The sequence below is a fragment of the Siphateles boraxobius genome, unplaced genomic scaffold (genome assembly GCF_051911475.1).
Source record: "Siphateles boraxobius isolate OS27281-9 unplaced genomic scaffold, OSU_SipBor_1 63, whole genome shotgun sequence".
Taxonomy (NCBI): domain Eukaryota; kingdom Metazoa; phylum Chordata; class Actinopteri; order Cypriniformes; family Leuciscidae; genus Siphateles; species Siphateles boraxobius.
Window position 1 is genome coordinate 616464 of NW_027509190.1, and position 7938 is coordinate 624401.

A 7938-nucleotide genomic window follows, 5' to 3' on the forward strand; every position below is an offset into this window, starting at 1 on the left:
TTTATCCATAATATATTTTACATTTTTCAAGCTTCTCTGAGACACATTGTTTAGTACCTCTGATACGATTGCATCATCAGTGATGTCACTGGTGCTATTTCCGGTACTATGGGGGGTGTCAGTTGTCTCTTGAGGCATTGTAAGGGTTAGAGTGTTACATTCCATATCACGCTGTTTTACCACATTAAGAAATCGTTGTAAAGCGTTAGTGTAAAGTTTTGCCTTTTCGTGTGTGTCCAAATCATGTCTTCGTAATATATCCCTAATAGATGAGTCCAGATTGTCCTCCACGAGCGTATGAATATTTTCACGAGGTGGTGCAGACCTCAATCTGTCCAATTGATTCTTAGGCACTTGATAAATTTTTTCGGTGTGGTCCATCCTTTTTAGGTTCAGTTTCTAGTTATCAGACTGGTTATAAACGGGAGAGCTACTGATAATAAAGGAAGTAGAAATCCACCTCTTTGATTAATCATACACCTCTTCCTGACTATATTAATCTTTTTATTAGCAACGTACTTTATCTAGTTTTTCCTTCTTTTTAAAGAATTATGTTGCTTCGTAGTAAGAGGAATTGATCCGTGAAGTATATTTAAGGCAACTTCGCATAATGCTACTATTAACTCATCGGGGGCCGAATCCAGAATAACTCCTCGTTGCTTGGGTGTAGCCTTGTATAATAACTTTAAAAGGTACCTGATTTCTGGAAAGCCTCAAACTCATTGCTAAGCTCCCTTCTGAACGTACACGACCGGATGGTCAGACAGTAAGTCCGATCTGAGACGGAATTTTTCAGGCGTTTGTGTTTTATAATCTATCAGTAAATAGCTGTAAGGTCGTTCGGTTGCATCTTGGTAGGCCTCAATAAAAAACTTTGTACTGGTAGGAAACATCTGTTTGCCCAAAACCCCTATCTGTTGTTTATCACAGGGATTTTTAAATATTATTAAATAGTTAGCATTAAGACTTATAGTTCTGCTAGATTTGCCCTGGAAGAATAGATTCTGTATCAACAATAAACAGCTGATCTTGTTGTGATGAGTGTAAAAACTTTAGATACTTCTGGATTGGACGCAGCGTGTGTCATAACATCATCCAATATTAATAATGACCGTTTATCGGGGGGAAATAAAGAATCATCATCCAGTTTCTTTGGAATGTTTTCAATGAATTTAATATCAAAAGCATGCAACAATTCGTCATATAAAGGTTGCCAGGATGTATATATGTACACAAAATTATCAAACTTTACAGAACACATCTTGTCAGAGTTATACATCAGAGTTTTCACAAAAAAAGTCTTCCTACTGTTGCTAGGACTGCTAACAACCCCAGAAAACGGATGTTGCAGTCTGTAGTCAAAAACATCAATTTCACACATATTCACAAAATATTGTTAAAACCCGTAAGGCAATGTTGTATAGTCTGGTAGAAGGACGCGTTTTTCGTACACGATTCTGAAACTCTTCACAACTGTTTTATTATGCAGTGTGAGACACGACTTATTGCGCGTGATGGTGTCTGAGCTAGCGAGCAGGTGCAGACCGACACCTGTCTCAACATGTGAGCGCACTAAACCGATCAGACTCTGCAACGTGACTATTTGTGCGTTCTCTGCGTGAAGCATTATGCCTTTTGCTTTGAGACATGTATATCCTTTTGCAGTACAGTACCCGTAAGATTTCGGACCAGAAGAAGAGAACAATTCTATCCAATCTTCCGTTTCTAACTCGCTTGTGAGCTGTCCGAGATATGCACCTGTTTCAGGGATCCATTCCCCGTTTTTCGATACAAAGATGACTGAATCCGTATCGGCGTAAAGGACACGCTCATTTAATTTATCCAAAAGATTATAGAGCTCAAGTCGCGCGTATGCGGTGGTGAACGCTCCGATAAACACATTAACATCGCGAGTGGGAGAGGGGTCTTGTTCGGCATAAGACCATTGGATTAATGCGACGGTATCAGATACAAACGAGAAATGTTTTATGAAATACGCATTACTAAAAAGGCGCTGTGTGAACTCTTCTGGATCTGTCAGAAGCTCCGCGTTCAGGAGCTGGGTACGCAATGAGAACCGACCCCACAATGTGTTCAGGATTAGCTTACTTACAGATCTTTTTGCAGGGTTGTGTGAAATATTAGAAACATCCAAACTAACACCCTTGTTTTCAAGATAATAGTTGACATAAGACTGTTTGTCTTCGTCTGTCACTACATGTGAGGGAAAGCCTGAGGCTTCCTGTTTGAATTTTAGAAATGTATTTACATAGCCACTGAACAAGGTGTCAGATGTCTGTTCAAAATCCCAGACTTCATCCATTTTCAACACTTTATATCTGTGTTGAATAGCACACTTTAATTCAACGGAGACCCACGACCCTGCAATACACCTCTCTTCATCCGTATGACTGCAGTGAGGGTTTTGAATCTGATTCTCTGCACAAGTCCTACACAATGGAAATATTAGCTTACCACAGCACCTGTAAGGTAGTACGGGGTGAAATAGCTTGCGTGGGGGTAGGACTGTGGCTTTGATAAGACCAAAATAATTCTCTATAGATTCAAAATCCTTAAAAATTATTTTAGGATGCCCGATAGGATATGTTTTACATGATTGTACGTACGGATACAACTATGTGAAATCATAATAATCTACCCTCTCACCCTCAGCAGTTTTGTGGTACAACTTATATGCGTTTGTGCGGCCACCGTATAAAGCATCGCAGGGTTTCAACCTCTCAGGCTCATCCCTATTGCTCAAACAGGCCTGGCGTAGAATAATCACGTCATTCCGACAGTAAAAAGCTAGCTCCTTTTTGAAGTCAAACAAACTCGATACACTTGCATACCATAGATCAAATCTAGTACATTCGGATTGACTCATCGTCTCATAGCCTTAAAACTCTTTTGCTGGATACGGCCCCAGATAATCAGCATTCTCCAATCTATTGAAGTGATGTGGGAAAAAACCCTTATCGCTCACACTTAGGTTTAACGCAGCCGGTATCTTTGCCAAAGACATTGGGAGAAACTGAAATTAATCGATAAAGCGTTGTTTAAACGCTGCGTCATACATGTACAAGATACAACATCCTTGCATGATAATTTTCGGTGTTAACCCTTTCTTGGTGAGGTATTCCACTAGAATAAAATTGTCAAAACCGGACGCGTTGTGTGCTACGAAGGTAAAGTTGGTATATTTTGAACGTCTGAAGTGTTTAATCAGACGCGCTGCGCAATCTGTTCCAGCAGCTTCAAATACCTCACCAGCGTGTGTCATTGCACATATGTAATTAGCGGTAGGCTATTTCTACCATTTTCAAACATAGTTTCAAAACCGTAATAAATGTATTTCTCATCATGTGCTTCAGACTTAAGGGGTTGAATGTAACATTGGTGGCTACCGGCGTCTGTCAAGGCCTCGTTGCAATGTTCGCAACACTTCGGAGAGCAGTTGTGTGGTTTTATCTTATCACCGTTTCTTGCTAGCCTATAAGTAGTGTGACATTTTGAGCAAAAACGAATGGTATCACATAGCGGTCTTTCATCGGGTACTCATGATTTTTTATGTGTATTGTAGCAGAACGTATTTCTACAGAATCTGAGACAATCCGGATATGGTCTATACTTTGTAGTAGCCTATGTATCCGACACTCGGACATATTGCACATATATTACATACATATTTGCATTTGTGTGTCCTCATATCATTGTTTCCCTTATGGCAGTATTGGCAGACGTAGCTACACCCTATAAAACCTTTCAAATTTTTTATTAGATGGTAATGCCCCTCGTGATTATACAGGTTCACAGTCTTTGGATGAATTTCATCTGTGTTTTTGTACACTTGTAGATTCCCTGAGCTGTCTCGGTGAAATACCAAGATTTTTAGATCATATTTCTTTTCGAAAACAATCAAATTGTGAAATCCTATTTTTCATGCGGTGTGAAAACACAGCTCGTATGGATTTCGTATGCAGGTCTTTGTAGTTGCTGATCTGTAAACGACGGATTAAGAAAATAGGCTAGACAAAAACTCAAACACATACTGTTTTCGAAATTATTAGGACTGCATAAATGCATTTTATTCCTCTCTATAGATTCACTGATCGCAAGGGTTGTAATTCTTCTTCTCCTATGACTCCCTCCAGGCTTGTCCATAACTACAGAAATCTGTAATGATAGTGTCGCGTCTGTGCTTACAGCACCGTTACTCTGTGTCGCTTGTTCAATCTGTTCGATAAATAATGTAGGATTTTGATTGTTCTCAGGTGTTAAAACTGTATTTATGGACGTGGATAAACTATCGCCAGATAAAGCTATGTTTATATAGCCTGTTTTGCCAGCCATCAATTGAGAAAAATCTACAATCTCATTTAAAATATTATGCAGATGTATATTATAAGTAGCTAAATCATTTGTGTCTATTTCACGGAGATTAAGTGTCCTATTAATTTCTACCCCATTGCAATGCGGTCTTGGTATTATTGTGAACTGTCCTACACAGCCTCCCTCAGTCGCGAGGTTACGTATTTCTGACTGACTCAGCCCCATTTCTGGAAGCTGTGGATCATAGCTCGTTTGAGGTGAATCACCTGTACCGATCTGTACGTTTTCATTATCATTAGGCACAGGTGTTTCTAACCATCTTTGCTGTTCGTCTATAATATTTTGCAATCGTTCGGTAGTGGTTAGTTCGCTTGTGTTTAGCATTTGTAGCTGATTGCTTATTAATTGTCGTAATTGATTATTAATCTGCTGTCTTGATCGCTCGTGTTCTACGTCTTCAGAATCTGAGTCGGTTCGAGCTCTTTTACAAAGCATTTTGGTATGTTTTATTTATTTAAAATCGTGTAAAACAAGCACATATGTGCTACTACCATACATAAACAATATTGTCAATTAATGTGTACGATTAACAAAGTGTAACAGAAATAGAATAACAATTCAACAACAATACTAAGCCACCTACACATGTCTGTATCACTAATAAAGATCACATAAAATAATAACAAACAAATGAAATGTAAAAATAATAACCAAATGAATTTAAAAATAATTACCAAATGAATTTAAAAATAATAACCCTCAAATGAGTTTTAAAAAGAAATTAAAAAGTAACATTCAAAAAAAAAAAAAAAAAAAAAAGGTATGCATCCTTATCTTCTCATAAACGCATCATGTAATTCCCTCAACATTCTCTGAACAACATGTAGTCGTTCAGAAATTAGAGACATGGCCACCGTCACCAATTGTTGATCAGACCTTACCTGATCGACTTCTTGTTGTACGCTTAAGAGCTCGTTACGCAATTGTCTGTTTTCATCTAATGCTTGTTCGTGACAGTTTCCGAAAAAACTCCACGACGCTTCTCAAGTCTGCAGTGTGTTGGTTTTGGCGATCAGCACTCGTACGTAGAAGTCCGACTATTGGCGATTGTGAATCAAACAGCAGTCCTTCGGTTTGCTGATACGATAAGGGCTGTCACACAAAATCTAAAATTCGTAGGAAATTCCGGTTGGCGCTGAGAAATGTTTCATAACGCAACCTCTGAAAATCCCGCTCGCTGAATAACGGTCTAAAGGCACCCGCAGATTCTCCGGATTGTATTGTCTTGTAAAAAACTGTGTAAAGCCCTCTGTGAAAACCATTCGTTATCTAAAATGCAAATAAACAAATATATATATATATACAATTTCAGTAAAAAAAAAAATGTATTAAACAATTTGAATGTTTTATAAAAAACTCACAATGAGACATCTCCAGCTGGGACACAAGAGAGAGGTTTGGCCTACAATATGTGGAGCCAGGCTGTCGACCTGTGCCTCTTGACTTTGACAAACACAAAAGCAGGAAGACAGACCTAGGGATGCAAGAAGAGTCTTCATCTGGCACTGAGTTCTCATTTCCATCTCAGGTAAGCCTTTAAAGTTCTTTGATAACAGACTTTTTATTAAAAAACAAATACTTTATAATTCTCGCTCGCATATTACACTAATTTTGCTGAATTTCAGAAATGCTTAGAGGATTCCTCTTCTGCTGAGACCCCTCTTGCTCCTGGTCGACAGGTGGAACAACAGCATATGCTAAAATCCAACCACTGTTTCTGCTCAGTTTCGAACCAAGGACCTTTCGCGTGTTAGGCGAACGTGATGACCACTACTCTACAGATACCTATTGACGAGGTGCATTCCACAAACAACAGAACAGAGGTCATTCGGCATGGCAGTCTGCCTACAGCTCCTGGGTACGATGGCCTTCACCTGTCTCAAAAGCAAGGGTTTTGTAGCGAATTGGAGCATTAAATTTAAAATGCCTCCACTTGTTTCCACCCAGTTTTGAACTGAGGACCTTTCGCGTGTAAAGCAAACGTGATAACCACTACACTACGGAAACTTGATTTGCACGTCAGTCCCACCTCTTCTAGCGTACGCTTGTTCAAAAGCGACTGAAACTATAGATTGCCCAGTGTTTTTAACATGGCAAAAAACTGCTAATTTTGTTGGCAGACTGAACATCTTATATTACTGTACAGGAAACCTCAAGGGTCATTTGTTTTATTTTTGTCCTTTTCTAAGAGATTAAACCACAAACATCCCTGCAAGTGTACTGACCTGCTCAACAGAAAATCGCATATTAAATTTTTGCAAAAACCACCCACAGTTTCCGCCCAGTTTCGAACTGGGGACTTTTCGCGTGTGAGGCAAACGTGATAACCACTACACTACAAACACGTCTGCAGGTTGCAGACATAAATCTTTAGGTGCATGCTTATTAAAAAGCATATGAAGGAAATGAGCGCTGCACCCACCTAGCGTGGCAAACAGTTAAAATTTTCTGTCAGAATCCAACCACTGTTTCTGCTCAGTTTCTAACCGAGGAGCTTTCGCGTGTTAGGCGAACGTGATGACCACTACACTACAGAAACCTATTGATGAGGCACATGTGCTTTTTAGAAGATGGCTCCTTCCCATAATCTACTCTGCAAGCAGTGTGACAGTCTGTGAATTCCACAAACAACAGAACAGAGGTCATTCGGCATGGCAGTCTGCCTACAGCTCCTGGGTACGATGGCCTTCACCTGTCTTAAAAGTAAGGGTTTTGTATCGAATTGCAGCATTTATATTTAACATCCCTCCACTTGTTTCCGCCCAGTTTTGAACTGAAGACCTTTGAGTGTAAAGCGAACGTGATATCATGGCATGTGCTTTTTAGAAGATGGCTCCATCCCATAATCTGCTCTGCAAGCAGTGTGACAGTCTGTGAATTCCACAAACAACAGAACAGAGGTCATTCGGCATGGCAGTCTGCCTACAGATTCTTGGTACGATGGCCTTCACCTGTCTCAAAAGCAAGGTTTTTGTAGCGAATTGGAGCATTAAATTTAAAATGCCTCCACTTCTTTCCACCCAGTTTTGAACTGAGGACCTTTCGTGTGTAAAGCAAACGTGATAACCACTACACTACGGAAACTTGATTTGGACGTCAGTCCCACCGCTTTTAGGGTACACTTGTTCAAAAGCGACTGAAACTATAGACTGCCCAGTGTTTTTAACATGGCAAAATGCTGCTAATTTTGTTGGCAGACCGAACATTTTATATTACTGTACAGGAAACCTCAATGGTCATTTGTTTTATTTTTGTCCTTTTCTAAAGAGATTACAGTTTTTTTCAGTCGCTAACAAGCGTTTGTCTAACCAGTAGTCACATTTTCAAAACTCTAAACACAATTAGCACAGCATCGGTCTATTGTGGCCATACCATTCACACATTTCATGTCGTTTTCACACAATATGCAGTCAGTGAACACATTTCCACAATGCTTACATTTTCTTAACAGACAAGTTATACCTCCCAACAAAATTATGGATTGTTTTTGTAGTATTTGCGAATGTTAACACACACCATCCCACAATAGCAAAAACAATATTCCAA

The 7938-nt window shown here is 39.4% G+C and overlaps 1 non-coding gene across 1 annotated transcript; it reads right to left on the reverse strand.

Annotated features, from left to right (window-relative positions):
• Positions 1-6326: 6326 nt before the first annotated feature.
• On the reverse strand, positions 6327-6399 carry trnav-uac (transfer RNA valine (anticodon UAC)). Its single transcript has one exon. It is a non-coding gene; the product is annotated as a tRNA-Val (tRNA).
• Between the last annotated feature and the right edge of the window lie 1539 nt (positions 6400-7938).